This window comes from Pleurodeles waltl, chromosome 6 (assembly GCF_031143425.1).
Source record: "Pleurodeles waltl isolate 20211129_DDA chromosome 6, aPleWal1.hap1.20221129, whole genome shotgun sequence".
Classification (NCBI taxonomy): domain Eukaryota; kingdom Metazoa; phylum Chordata; class Amphibia; order Caudata; family Salamandridae; genus Pleurodeles; species Pleurodeles waltl.
This window is the reverse complement of record NC_090445.1, coordinates 1,669,780,983-1,669,796,824: the sequence shown is the minus strand read 5'-3', so window position 1 is coordinate 1,669,796,824 and position 15,842 is coordinate 1,669,780,983. Positions and strand designations below refer to the sequence as shown.

Genomic DNA, 15,842 nt, shown 5'->3' with positions numbered 1-15,842 from the left:
CCATGTTGCAGACAGTCCAACAACAAGCTCAAGAATTACAGCAATTGCGGGCTGAAAATACTGCCCTAAGACAAGTCCTGTCCTCCCGGTCAATGGATGTACCACACGTGTCTGCTGCTCACCTCAATATTCTGGGGATCCTCAGAAGCTAAGAGTTTCTGGACGCCCTAATGGTCTTCTTTGCCTTTCGTCCACTACAATTTTCTTCTGATAAGGCTAAGGTGGGTTATCTGATCAGTGCCTTGACTGACCCTGCACTAGCTAGGGCGACTCCCTTGGTCTCCGCGGAAGATCGTGTCTTGAATAATTATCCTGCTTTCTTGAAACTTTTCAAACAGATGTTCAAAAGGCCTGGGTTGGAAGCAGCGGCAGAGGAGGCCTTATGTGATATACAGCAAGGTAATCAGGACGATTTGCAATACATCACCCGCTTCAAACAGGTGGCAGACAAAACCACTTGGGTGGAACGCACCTTTGTAACCGTGTTCCGCCGAGGACTGCTTGAGGAAATCAAGGATGAATTAGTACATTGTACTCCAACCCATTCCTTGAAGAAATTAATGGACCAAGCCATGAACATAGAATATAGATTACAAGAGCGCAAGATGGAAAGAAGAAAAACTCGAGTACCATATCCGCCTGGAGCAAATCGTACCATCAGTCGGCGAACTGACCGAAGTCCATTCTGAAACTTCTCCACCTTCTACAGAAGAACCCATGCAGATTGATCCTGTCTGAGGCCCGTTATCTGAGTCCAAAAAGGAGGATGCAAGACGAAAGGGTCTTTGCCTTTATTGTGGTATGACTGGTCATCTGATTCATAGTTGTCCTGTTCCTCCTTCCAGACCTTTGGGAAACACCAACTCTCGTCCCCTGTAAGGAGGAAGGGGACAGGAGGATCTGAGGTACTGTCAATATGTTCCTCCAGAGAGAATATGTCCCCCTTGTTTATCCTTTCGGTCACATTACAACGTTCACAAGGCCAGGAAGAACAGCTCTTTGCTCTCTTAGACTATGGAGCCAGTGGAATCTATTTAGATGAGACCTGGGCTAAGGATAAAGATATTCCACGTATTCCTAAGGAAACCCCAGAGCAAGTACACACTGTTGATGGCTCCCCTTTAATTTCAGGGCCTGTGGTTGATTCCACTCCCACAGTCTGTTTGAATTTTGGAAGGCACCAAGAACATGTTGCTTTTGATCTTATATCCTCGCTGAACCACACAATGATTTTAGGAATACCTTGGTTAACCCGACACAACCCCTATATCAATTGGGAAACGAGAACAATATCTTTGACCTTGCAGTTTTGTCAGCAAAATTGCTATTCTACAACTCCTATTGGTCTCCCAAAGGATTCCCTCAGCCGTCTTAGAATACCAATAACACTATAAATACGATTCAAGGAGTATCAAATTGTTACCTGGAATACTCTGACATCTTTCAGAAACCAAGTAGTCCTATCTTACCTCCTCATCGTATCTATGACTGTGCTATTCCTTTGGTTCCGGACGAAGTTGTTCCATTTGGTCGAATGTATTCTTTTTTAGATCAAGAAAATAAGGTACTCAAAGAATACCTAGAGGTCAATTTAAAGAATGGGTTAATTGCCCCTTCATCATCTCCTGCTGGGGCTCCTCTTTTCTTCGTAACTAAGAAGATGAAAGATCTGCGTCCATGTATCAATTTTTATGGACTTAATAAAATAACAATTAAAGATCGTTATCCCTTACTTTTAATTAGAGATATACTGGACACCATCCAAGGAGCCAAGATGTTCACCAAATTAGATCTAATAGTTGCCTATCATCTTTTGCGATTCAAGGAAGGAGATGAATGGAAAACACCTTCTGTACTCCATTCGGACACTATGAGTCATGCCTTTTGGATTAACCAATGCACCTTCTGTTTTCCAACTATTCATGGATTCTGTGTTTTCTGACTTGTTAAATCCCAACGTAGTAATCTATCTGGACGATATCTTGATATAGTCCAGTAATCCTGAACACCATACTGAACATGTACTACAGGTTTTGGAAAGACTCAAAAAGAACCAATTATATTGCAAACCAGAGAAATGTGAATTCCACAAGACCGAAGTGATGTATTTGGGGTTCAGTATCAATCAAACAGAAATATCCATGGACCCAGACAAAGTAAGGGCCATCCTAGACTGGCCTTCTCCATCTTCTGTAAAGAAAACTCCATGTTTTCTTGGGTATTCAAATTTCTTCTGACAATTTATTCAGGATTTTGCCCACCAACAAAGTTTAATCACCTGGACTATTAAAAAAGAAATTTGAAGAAGGGAGTTGTCTGGACCGAAAGTGCTGAACGGGCCTTTCAGGAGCTAAAGAAGTCCTTCACTCAAGCACCCATTTTACGACATCCTGATACTACTAAAAAATTCATAGTAGTGACTGATGTGTCTTAAAGAGCCATAGGAGCTGTTCTACTTCAGGAACAAGACAATGATGGATTGGAACACCCTATTTTCTATCTCTCTCACATTCTGACAGAAGCAGAACGCATTACTCAGTAATAGAATGGAATTACTTGCTCTCAAAATAGCATGTAAAGAATGGAGACATTTCTTGATGGGCACTAGAGAGCCTTTTGAAGCCAGGACTGACCACCGCAGTTTACAATGTCTTCGAAGCTTCCAGTGCCATAATAGTTGCCAAGCAAGATGGGCCTTCTTTTTTAGCCAATACGATTTTGTGATAACTTACATACCCGGGTCCCAGAATCTAGTGGCAGATACATTATCCCATCGATATCCTGAAATTTGTGAATATGTGCAAATATAGTTCATGGTGGAAAAAAAAAAAAAAAACTGATAATTTGACTCTCAAACACCCCTATATCACACCCCTGTGATCAGGGTATCTCCACGCTGACCCCTTATGCTACTTTTCATTTTGTTTTTCAGGCCCGGGGACCATGTGGTCCTGGGACCTTAAAATGACGGCTGCAACTTTCTGTTCAGGTTGTGGCCAGCCAATTACACCACTTCTATTTGCACGAGCATTCACGAATATTCACAACCCTAAACATACAAATTTGGATTTTTCCTAATTTTTCTTAAATTACGAAATTAATTTCCACCAAATACATAAAAGCATAATTTGTGTACCCAAACGTACCTTTCTGCCAAAGTTGGTGTAATTCCCTCCAGCGGTTCAGGCTGTAGTCGTGTTCAAAACTATTAAGGGACTTAACATGGAAAACACATGTTTTTTACCCACTTTTTTCTTGGCCCCCCACTTGGCAGATCACCTCAAAACTTTCCGTGCGCCACAAGAATCACCGACACACTTTTTTGGGAAAATTTAATGGTGGTTCATGAATCGGAAGCAAAGATATAGGCAAGTCAGAAAATGCTTTTTCTTTGGAAACATCGTCCTAACTATAACTACCTATTGGCGACCACCAGTAGGCGGTTATGTGAGTGTGTGTGTGTGTGTGTGTGTATATGTATGTGTATGTGTATGTGTATGTATATGTATATATATATATATATATATATATATATATACACAGTATCTAGTAGCTACAGGTGGATTTCCACTGAAAAAGCGTTTTTTGACTTGGCGCCCTTTAAAGAATCTTCACAAAATTGTCCAAAAAAAGTGTGCCCAAGGGTCTTCTTGTACATGGAAAGTTTCGAGTTGATCCATCAAGCAGGGGCCAAGACAAATAGGGGTTCAGAAGAAGTGCATTCTCCATGTTAATTCCCATAGACTCTTTAGACACACCTGCAGCCCGAACCACTGGACGGAATTACGCCAAATCTGGCAAAAAGGTAGCTTTTGATTTGCAGAGCATCCTTCAATAATTTGTATAAATCCATTCAGTAGTTTGCGAGATACTGAAGGGAAAAGACAGATGTATATCTAGGGCTATGGATCCAGGGAGATCTCCTCCTGAGAACTGATTGGCTGCCAACATTTCAAACAAGAAGAGTTAGCAGTTATTTTGAGACTTGGGTTCAGCCGAGTCCCAACAATAAAACTAAATAAAAAAAACAAAAAAAAAAAAAAGGCAGGGTATGTATACCCTAAGCCCCTAGCCTTGGTCCAGGGATCCCCCTGGAATCCCCCCCCAATGGTTTAAAAGTATTCTTTTTAAATCATGGAGAAATCCACGTCTGAATCCGTGGATCTCGCTGTGATTTAAAGAAACCAAAAACAATGCGGTCAATGCATTTCTAACTGATTTTGGCCCCAGGTGGGCCACGTCCCTTGGGCATTTTATGCAAAAATAGGAGGTGAGTGCACGGGGCTCCCTTCCTAGTTCTTTCCGAAACCCCGGAGCCTGCCACCTCCTGGGGTCTATGCTTATTAAGTATTCAGGGGCCCACACAGCCCTGCTTGCCCTGGTGACTGCCACCTCCCTGGGACAATCAATGTATGAAGTATGTGGGGGTACACGTGGCCCCACCTCCCCAGGGCAATTAATGTATGACGTATACAGAGGGGGGCCATGTGGCCCCCATGCCCTGGGGCCGCTACCTCCCTGGGACAATCAATGTTTTAAGTATGTGAGGAGCCACAGCCCCCCCACCCCCCTGTGCTTTGGGACCGCACCCTCTCTGGGGCAATACATCAAGTATGAAGTGAAACCATGTGAGCCCCCATGCACCCCAGGGAACACCATCTCCCTGCGGAAAAACATCAAGTATGAAGGGGGGGCCTCATGGGCCCCCTCGCACTCTGGGGTTCGCCACCTACCTGGGGCAATACATCAAGTATGTGGGGGAAGAGAGTGCCCAGGCCCTGGGGACTGCCCTAGGTAGTGCCACCTCACGGGCAATACAAGTAGGTGGGATGCATGTGGGACTCCCTTTCCCGACCCCAGGGACCATCACCTCCTTGAGGCAGATAGAATATAGGAAGGGGGGCTGCGTGGCCATCCTCCTGGAGTCATATATGGCCCTGGGGACCGCCACAAAATAGCAACATCTCTCCTTTCAGCAAACAGGAGCTTTAAAAATGCTGAGAGCAGACCTTTCATCCCTTTGACATCTCTGTCATGTGGGCAGTGAAAGAGGTGAAACTATTGCTGCAGCTCCCTGCCTGCGGGAGAAATTTTGGCTCTCGCAGGAGGTGGGGTGCCAGCTGGGACCGCGTGGGTCTTGAGGCTTCTCCCGCAGACCCTTCTTCTATAAATTAAGGTTAAAGGAAACTGTGTTTTCTCTGCAGCTCCACCTCGTAAAGTTATCTGATGGAGACGCTCGAGGAATAATCTGATTGGCCATGTTACAGACATACAAAATCACTGGAGATCTTTCCTCAGCATCCTTTAGGCAGGTGTATTGTAGGAGATGTACTATACACTTACCCAACAAGGTAGCACTTACTAATTAGCCAGTAGAAAGTACTCCATTTGGGTAGACATTGGCACAGTGCTCATTTCACAGAAATTAAAAAAAAAAAAAAAGCAGGTGCCCAATTTGAAGCTCCACTTCTGTAAAGTACTAATGATCCAAATTTCTTGTGCATGGTGAAGGCAATGCAAGTGTTTTTTCGCTGCATTTTCACTCTGAAAAGTTATTTGTAAACCTTGATGTTGGGGTTGGGTGGTTATTATAGGGGGTTGGCTGCAGGTCCCGCTGCCTACTCCTTGACGCGCATGGCCAAAGGCCGTGCATGACGCGGATATGGGTGGTTAAAGGGGATATGCCCACAGGGCCTGGCCCTAGGCCAGACCATGGGGCCAACCCCCACTGCGGACGGCCAAAGGCCCTGCGTGGCACAGGGTCAGGTGGTAATAGGGGATGAATTAACGTATAGTAATTACATTTACTTTATGTTAAAAAATATAGGAATTCACTGAAAAAAACAAAGGTTACAGGGATGTTATAGTTAGGAAATAGTATTAAAAATGCTTAGAAATTCACTTAAAAAACAAAGGTTAAAGGCATGGTATAGTTAGATTTTGAATTTATTTGAACAAAACCATAGAAATTCAGCAGTTATGGTTAACTCATGTAACTATAACATGCGCCCTAAGGTTACTATAACTCGCGCCCTCGCCGTGCACGTCTAATTACCCTACATGTTACTTCACTCATGATATCTTTGGTAACCTCATTGATAACATCAATGTAACATTTGCAGGAAAATTATTGAGAAGAAAACTGTGCATGTCTGGGGTGCAAGAAATGGGGGGCATGTGGCCAACCCCCCTGCATGCACCCAAACCTACGCTGCACGTGACCTTTGGCCATGTGCAGCATGGGTTGGATGAAGTGGGTGGGTTTTTAAAAACAAAATTCTGTGGATCCATGGATCCACTGTGGAATTACACAGGGGGCCATGCTGGGACCCGTAGAGGATCCGCGAATCAGTAGAAAAAGAAAATTGGGCAATTTTTTTACAATGAGGGGTCCCTAAGGGACCCGTGTATGTGTCCTATTGGGTCAGGATACCTGTATTTTTGCACAGTTTTTTCCCTAGCGCCCCAGCCAATGTAACAAACAAGATGGGGGGGCCCCAACTTTTCTGTCAGGTTGCGGCCAGCCAATCAGGGCCTTGCTTATCCCTTGGATCCACAGATCCACCACGGGTGAATTCTCAGAGGATCTTCATCCGTATATATCTATATATTATATTAACCGTAAATAACTCTGAATCTACTGAACAGATGTACACCAAATCACATAAAGCAGAATCTGTGGACCAAGATCTAGCTTCCTGCCAAATTTGATGTAATTCCATGCAGCGGTTCAGACTGTAGCAGTGTCTAAAGAATGCAAAATCCCCATAGTCACAGAATGGAGAAAATAAGTGTTTTTCGGACCCCCTTCTTTTTCTTGGCACCTGTTTAACAGGTCGCCTCGAAACGTTCAAGATAACAGCTAATGTGAGTGTCGTATCAGTTTTTAACATTTTGTGAAGATTTGTCAAACTGCACCAACAATATTGGCAAAACAAAAAAAACTCTTGGCCTCTGGAAAAAATGTTTTTAACTACCTATTGGCTATCACCAGTGGATAATAAATATATATATATATATATATATATATATATATATATATATATATCTTGCAACAGCTGACTACAACCACCAAGGGGGCCGGTGCCAGGCTCCGGATGCAGGCTCCGTAATTATACCCAGTTTTTTCCTTCAGTTTCTAATCTTGAAAGAGAACGCCGGCACTCTGTACTGCTGCACAATAATTGATTTATTGCGATCACATCAATATTCCTGCTACTTTCTTCATTGATTCAACCATTTCGTCATATCGCTCGGCCTGTTCAGCCAATTTGGCCTGGTACACGCGGTCCTCGCGCTCTTGTTCCATGCTGTGTGGGGGCAGGGGTGGCGCACAGCGGGGCGGATGGACGCAGATTCACTCTGGGGCTCCGGGCGCCGCTCGCCGCCGCTCCGTGGCCACGGACGGAGAGAGACAGGGAGCGGCGCCCGGAGCCCCAGAGTGAATCTGCAACGATACACTATACACAATACCTTTCTGAGATGGCCACCTAGCACACTGTTTACTGAGTAGCCATCTGCAATTGGTAGTTAGGTAAACATTTATTGTATGAATAATTATCAACCTTGCAACCATGATTCATGACAGGCTGGCTTTCCCAATCACACACTTTAAATATGGGTGCTCAGTCAGCAATTAGTTTTGTGTATAGCGTGTAGTGAAATTCACGGAATTAAAGAAGTGACACAAATCTGATAACATTTGAGTATATTTATAAGCAATACGGCTGGGAGTACAGTCCAGTTCTGTAACTGAAACCACACTCTACTCAGCTCTTACAAACAGCGTCTTTTTATGGTTTTCTCGACGTTTCAGTTCCACCTCCTTCATTGTACCTACAATTAACAAATACAATAATTATTCAATAAACATCAGACTGCTAGTTACAAAAATGCACCTGTAACATATATAATATACGTATACATCTTCAAACGTGCACAGTGCCCTTCGATCTTACCCTCTGAACTCTATCAATATGTCCTCCCTACACATCTACCAGGCTTTTGGTCAGTCTCCCACTCCCTGCCAACCTTGAATCACAAACATCTAGTGCGCATCTCCCTTTCAGGTCTGTCATGATTTACCCCTTCTCCTAACCCTGGTATCAGTAAGTGGCTCAGAGTACCCCCGTGTATGTTTTCCTTCTCAATTGTCTGTGGTATGCGGAGTCCGCCTTTAATTGCGTTGCCCTGCACCTGGCCTCTTCCTTCATTCTCCTTCCTGTCCTTGCACTCCAGTCTAACATTGTACCCAGATTGAGGCCTGTATTTCTCTCTTACAATGTACACTTCTTCACGTTTCCCTTCTAAGTAGTGTGTTGACCAGAGTAGGCCGCCTCCCATTTTCTTGAGGCCTATTACATTCCCCCCTCTAGTTGAATTTTCAACTACTTGCTCACTTTTCCTGTCCGATGCACCTATCTCAGTGTATGCATTCTGGTTCTCCTTCCAAACTTTACTAACTAGTCTAATAGTGAACCTCCCATTTTCTGGCTATTGGATTTACAACGTCCTACAGTAATCTGAATGAGACAATACATCAAAAGGATCACCATAAGGATTGGAAGAAGTCCTTTAAGCAATTGTGGTAACCATGATGGCCTCCACGAAAACAACCCTGGAAACCACTCATCAGAGGCACCCCCCTCTTCTATCATTCTCCTCTGCAGATTATGCAAAGTCTGTATGGCCTCTGTTATTGTCCCATTGTCCACATCATTAGCCGGCACGTATGTACAACAAGCCATACCGATCTTGGCACAAACCCCTCCCTCCCTGGCCGTCATCAAGTCCAGCACATACCTATGTTGCATGAGCATTACTCGCACTGCCCACAACTCTTCTTTGATTGCATTGAAACTATCTTCAGTGGCATTGATGGCTTTCATCAGTTCCCAACATGTTATTTGCAGTCAATGAGCAGTGGCTTTCGCTTGGAGAAATGGGAGAAAGCTACTAAAAAACAACTGAGCATCATTGAACAACCAATACTCCTGTATAATTTCTGCCCAAGTTGCAGTGCCAAAATACACAGCTGCTCTTCTCTTCCGATGATGATGTAACAAGGTAGTTGGAAGGCTCATGGGATGGTCATGTAACATTGAAACGTCCACGCCTGGAATCACCAAGGAAGGGGTGTGCACAGTGACTAAAGAACAGAGACCACCCCATCCTGCAGGAAGTTGTTTATAGCCATTCTCCGCACTGCCAATAGTAGTCCATCAGACTTGAGGTGCCCCATTGCATATCAGCATTATACCTTTTGGTGGTGCAATTTGACGTTCTTCCCTACTGAAACTGTTCCATTTCCTCTGAAACATAAAGAAAAGACAGTGTATGTTCGACCCACTCAAAGGGTTGAAAGTGTTTCTATCCATGTTGAGCTTTGTATGTTATCATCCCATATAGCCTGACAGTTCAGTTGTGTACTAGTGTTATTTCTACTCTCACTCCATAATGAGAGAGATCTCCATTCAAATATTGTGCCTTGGTGCCATTGACCATGGGCATATACTCAGCCATTTACCCTGAGGTATGGCCTCTCCTGATAATCATTGGGCTTAGGTGTGGCTGCATAGTCCTTTAAAAAAAGAGTGGGTCGTGAAACCCCTAACAATCCCTGCTCTAATATTCTAGTCTTCCACCTATCCCCCTTGTACCTTAAAATCCCCAATCTAGCCATTGCCTCTATCTTCACTTCTATTTCTTTATGGTCAGTCAAAACATTCATTGTCAGCTATCTCTTTTTCATATTGTGTGATGTTCACTAAAATATTCCCAGTTGTTCTCGCAAAGGTTGTATCCATGCCCTCATTCTACACAGGAAAAGATCTAAAAGGCACTGTGTGACATTAGGAGATACTTCTTTAGATGAATGTAATCTATCTGAATCACTGGCATGCGGAATTAACATACTAGGCAAGATTTGTTAGTGCTTTGCATACCTACTTCTGTCATATGCTGGTGCCAGATATTATCTAATAAGCTAGCATGAATATTATGATACATTCTTATATTCATATGCTTCCTTTTACAAGCGCACAATATTTGAACATGATACTACACATAAATGAAAATACCATTGTAATACTAATGTAAATATTATAAAACATAAACTAGAAAACAAAATAATAATCCATAAATATCTGTTGGCAGAGCCCATAAGGTACTCTGATCGCTCTTTAAAAGAAAACAGCGTTATTTTTCTTCTGTTTGCTCTCCCCTGAATGTTCCTGTACCAGTGGCAATGTTTGACACAGAGCTGGGGCCAGTCGAATGTCCGACAAATGTATCCACGGTTTCCTGCCCTCCACTTTCACTGATGTGGGGGTGCTCTGAATAACCAGATAAGGCCCCTCATACTTGCTGTCTTTCCATTGCCTCACAAAATTGCGAATATACATGGAATTGGACTGATCTGCTGGGCACTTCTGCTGTTGCGTCACCTGTATAAAGAAGAACTTAGCAGACTTCAACAAAAGAGACAAATAACAACCCATCTCATTCCCCAAAGCCTCAGCCTCAGCTGTTTTATGAGCATCTGTCTTCTGGCCTGCTTTTGTTAAGGGAGTTGGCATAGGACGCCCTGTCACTATTTGATGCAGGGTTAAGTGATGATCACTTCCTGGCTGATTTCTAAGAGCATATAAGGCTATCAGAAGGCAGTGGAGCCAATTCTTGCGCAATGTAGCACACAATTTGCTTATTTTGTTTTTCAATAGGCCGTTGAGGGGCTCCACTATACCATTACTTTGGGGATGATAGACAGATGACAATTTATGTTTTATTCCTACGGAGGTGCAGATGTGCTGGAAAACAGCAGTAACAAAATAAGTCCAGTTTTTCTGAACGGATCTCTTCTGTGATTTCCCCATCTAGGTATTAGTTATCGTATCAAAAAGTTAGCTTCTGGTTTGGTATCATTATGTGCACAAGGTCCTGCCTCGATCCACGTTGAGAAAGGACAGACTACAACTATTAGATATCTATAGTTGTTACATCTATCAATCATGTCAACAAAATCTAAATGTAGATGTTTAAATGGACCTGTTGGGTGGGGAATTGTTGATGTAATAGCTTTTAACTTGGGTCTTGGGCTATATTGTTGGCATACTGCACATTCAGCAATATACGTACTAATCATTTCAGATAGTTGTGGGATAAACCAATCTGTCTGTAATGTAGCAAGAAGATATTCTTTAGCCGTGTGTGCGGGGAGGTGCAATTGCTCTATCGCTGTATATATCAGGGCTTGTGGCATCACAGGCTTCCCAGTACTTTCCTTCCTATAATTGAAATCTGTTGGTGATTGTATACATCCTCGCTGTTCTCACAAGTCTCATGTGGTTGTGCCTGCTCCTGCAACTTACGTAGATGTAACTGTGCTGTCTCAGTGTACAGGGTTGGTAATTCAGTATCATTCTGTTGCCTGTTCACCATCATTTCTAATGTGTATTCTTCTACTTCTGTAAAACTTGGAGATGTTTTAGCTGCCTCTTTAGCTGCCCAGTCTACCAGAGTATTACCTCTGAGGACCAGATCTTGCTTGTTTGTGTGTGCAGCATGTTTTATTACTGCCACCTTGAATGGTAGAGCTAGAGCATGTATCAGCTTTGCCAGTAAATCTCTATGCATCACAGGGAACCTGTCAGATTTGAGAAATCCTCTCCTTTCCCATTTGCGTATGCTTGAATGTACAGCGGTTGTAACATATGCTGAATCTGAATAGATAGTGACTTCTAGCCCCTCAGCATATTGCAGCACTTCAATAATAGCCTCTAATTCTGCAGATTGTGCTGAGAAATGAGAGGGTAATGGTATATTACTCACTATCTGGAAGGCATCAGACGATCCCTGTTGTTCGGCTCTTACAACTGCTGCTCCTGAATGGCTAATTCCTGTCTCCTGGTCTATGAAAGAAGACTATCCACAAAGAGCAATATGCTCCCAGGGATGGGGTCTCCTCCCACCTTGCTCTCCTCTTCCAGCACATAATTGAAGCAATCATGTACTTGTTAGTCATCAGTAACTGGGTGTGCAAAGAATGTTGCTGGAATAACTGTGTTACATCTAGCCACCTGCAAGGATGGTAATGAAAGTATTTCTTCGTACCCAGATACTCTGAGTCGTAAGAGTGCTCTTACTTCTTTGCAAAATAGCAAATATTGCATGCTCCACATACAGTGTTAAAGGTGATCCCATCACTATGGTAGTGCTTTTTTGAACTGCAAATGCTGCTGTAACCAGAGCTTGCAAACATGGATAATGACCGTTCAAGACCGGATCTAGAAGCCCACTGTAGTAGGCAATTGGCTTATGTCCCAAAGATGTCTTTTGAGTCAGTAGTGCCGTCATCGTCATTCCATTGCAATGACAAAAGAGGTAGAATTGTTTATTATAATCAGGTGTACCTAACACTGGAACATTCGTGATCACTTTCTTTAGCTCCAGGAACGCTGTCTGTCCTTCATCTGTCCAATGTATTTTATTTGCAGTTGCGTGGGACTCCTATAATGAAGTGAGAAGTGGTCAACCTAGCATAATCAAATACCCACTGCCTCAAATATTTACAGAGTCCTAGGAATTGCTGCATCTGTTTGGTAGTATTAGGCTTAGGGATGTTTCTAGTACTTTCTACTTTGTCAGGTGTCACTTTTCTCCCTTATGTAGATATCAGTTGTCCCAAATAATGGACCTCTGTTTGCACATATTGTAATTTATTTTTGTGAACTTTGTATCCTTTGGTCTGCAAGTGTGCAGAGGAGGCCAATTGTATCTTCACTACATATGTCTTCAGTAGTGCTACAAATCAAAATGTTGTCTACATATTGTAAAAGCATACTCTTACATTGAATGTTTGCTAAGTCTTTTTTAGCTGTCTGGTTAAAAATGTTCGGAGACTCGCAAAAACCTTGTGAGAGCCTCCTGTAGCAATACTGGATATCTTTAAATATGAATCCGGTCAAATGTTGGCTATCTGAATGTAATGGAATGCTCAAGAACGCGTTCTTCAAATCAATTACAGAGAAGAAAGAAGCATCTTTGGGAATATTTGTCAATATAACTGATGGAAAAGGTAACACTGGAAACTCTGGAATGACTATATCATTCAGAGAGCGCAAATCTTGAATCATTCTCCAGGTTCCTCCCTTGGCCTTTTTTATTAGGAAAATCTGCGAATTACATGATGTGGATCTCTCATATATCACTCCTTGCTCAAGTAACGCCTGAATTGTAGGTAAAATACCTTCTTCTGCTTCTTTTGACCAGGGATACTGTCATATCTTGGGCAATATGGCTCCAGGTTTCAATGTAATTCTCACAGGCTCAGCTCCTTTAATCAGTCCCACATCATGTGGCCCTTTCGTCCACAGTACTTCCGGTACTTTTGCCAAATCTCTCTCTCTCTCTCATTGTAGTGCCTTGTGCATGTTTTGACCCTGTCCTGAATTGCAACTGCATTCTAATGGAAATATCCATCTCAAACACGACTGTTTCAGTCAAAGGGTGTTCACTAAACAATTCCTCATCTGAAATATCCCTTAATTTGACCTCCGGGTCATTGAACACTATTCATGCCCAAATTACCTTTCTCTTGTCAAATGCGATAAGCACCGCATATGTGAGTCTTATTTAAAGAACTGATATATTCAGTATTATATCTTGCTCTGTCATTGAGTCCATCGGTTCGCAAGGTCTAAACAATAATAATTTCAGTAACTGCACTGTCTTCCCCTTCAGTGCTGGTCTGTGCGCTATCAGGGCATATATGCCCTGCATAAAAGCCTCTGTATCCACTGGTACTGCTCTGACCTGTTGCCTTGATTCTTCATGAGCTATGGGGGACAATATCCTGCCTGGCGTGACACCGGGTGTGTAACATCAATCCATCCTCCAGGAACGAGATAGTCATATTCAGTTTACTCATAAGGTCTCTCCCAAGAAGGTCGATGGGTGCCTTTGGGGAATATAACAATGCCCGTCCACTTGTGCGTCACCCACAGTCATGTTTACTGGATTAGTGAAAGGAACCCATCTGACAGCCCCAGAGAACCCTTGTGTGTCCAGTGAATTGCACAAAAGTGCATAAAAGGGGTTGGCTCCTTGCACCAATACGCCTCCTACTTGCACCTGCGCTTGTCTTCCCATGTTGTTGCTACCACCTTGGGGCCCATTTTGTAGTGGTGGCCCCTGTGGTGCCACCCACTGAGCTTGAGGAATTTGGGGGTACTCTTGTCTTACATATTGTTGTGGTCCCCATTGCATTCGCGGCAGCCTCGCTGCCTGTCTTTACGAGGTAGGTCACACCAGCATACATTCATCATTTCTCTTAATTCTACATTCCCTTACAAAATGACCCATCCTGCCTCAATAATAACACTGCTAACCCCCTCGATTTCCTCCTTGTCTTTTCCCCATATAATTTTCTATCTGCCCTCCTGATATCTGTTCCTGCACTGGTATTGTGACAGTTGCCACAAGTGCTCTTTCCGTGCTTGATTCCATAAGCTTCTGTTGCACCAACTTAGCTGTAGATCTCTCTACCTGCTCTGTTCTCTCTTTATCCTTTTCTTGTTTACGTTTAAAATAATGTATTGTGTGAGCCTGTATTTCTGGTCATGGTTTAGCCTCAATTCCCACTACCCTGTCTAAATTTGCCTGTATTTCGGTTGGAAGACCTCTCTTTAACACATTGTAAAATAGAAGTGCATTTCCTCTCGAATTTCCCCAATTACATCCTACCTCCTGTATCCATTCTGCTTTCATTTTTGTAATGAACTCTGCAATGTCCTCAGTCTGCTTAATACTTTCTGCCATAAGAGCTCCAATATCTGGTCTGTCTGGATATGTCCCCCAAAGCGCATCCCAAACATGCTGGCAGACATTGTTAAAGGACGATCCGTCAAACTGTGTATTTGTCAATGTGACTTGAGGAAGTCCTGCTCTCGCAAATATGATATTTACCTAATCTCCTGCTAGAGAACTCCGCTAACTCTTAACGTCGTCCAGAGCGAGGTTCACTCCAGCAGTGTGTTTTGCAAAACACCCTATCCATTTTCCTGCACCTTCCGAAAGTGGGGATAGTGCTCTCTTTGTTTTCTTTGTCCATCTGTGGCCAGGCAACATATGTTGGTGCCTGTCCTCCCTTTAAAAACGAGGGGCAGTTGAGTGATGGGGGGGACCTGTTAACCTGCAACTTAACCTCGGGTCTGGTCTGTTACTGCGTATCACTTCAGTCGGTTTATCTTTGGCGTACATCTCCCAGACTGCAAGGTACTCTTGCATGTATGGATAATCCCAACCCGGGTCATCCTGTCCCTGCCGTATAAAATCTTCTTTCATAGCTAGATCACAGGGTTGGAAGGACCCCTGTCGGGCCATGGTTTTCTCCCATCTTTTTCAGTCCATTCTGCCAATTCAGCAGAAAAGGTTTGGCAATAATACCTACACTCTCCCCGTTCTATCGTCTCTGTGGGTGTCAGACTCAATTTGGTTGTTTTTAAAATCGACTTTCTCTTTGTCTCTCCTAGGTCTCGCGCTATTAATTGTAGACTTCATATAGGGCGCGGTCGAAAGTTATACAGGCTTCTATCTTTCCCTGCTGCGCGCTTATTCATATCAGACTCTTCGTCCCAATCCTCATCTGCCGCTTCGGACCCTATTCCCTTCCTGTCTCTTCTAGGTATTTGTCATGCCGTGATCTTTCTGCTTGTTCTTCCCAATCCCTTTCATCCAGCATCCACTCCCCTGCTGCCTCTCTCAGTGTTTTCGCAGAGGTATCTCCCAACTTGAGAACAACCTGCCCACTAGTCCATTGCCCTCAAAGAGGGTGAAGGTTCTCA

The 15,842-nt window shown here is 43.4% G+C and overlaps 1 protein-coding gene and 1 long non-coding RNA gene across 4 annotated transcripts in view; one reads left to right on the top strand and one right to left on the bottom strand.

The window, feature by feature from the left end:
- TRAF1 (TNF receptor associated factor 1) overlaps positions 1 to 15,842 on the top strand; it is a 129,054-nt gene that overhangs the window by 7,245 nt on the left and 105,967 nt on the right. The window lies entirely within an intron of this gene.
- The window catches only part of LOC138301320 (uncharacterized), a 187,928-nt gene continuing 179,656 nt past the window's right edge, over positions 7,571 to 15,842 (bottom strand). For both annotated transcript variants that reach the window (XR_011205084.1, XR_011205083.1), the window contains exon 3: positions 7,571 to 9,311. This is a non-coding gene — a long non-coding RNA (uncharacterized lncRNA). The remainder of the gene's footprint in view (positions 9,312 to 15,842) is intronic.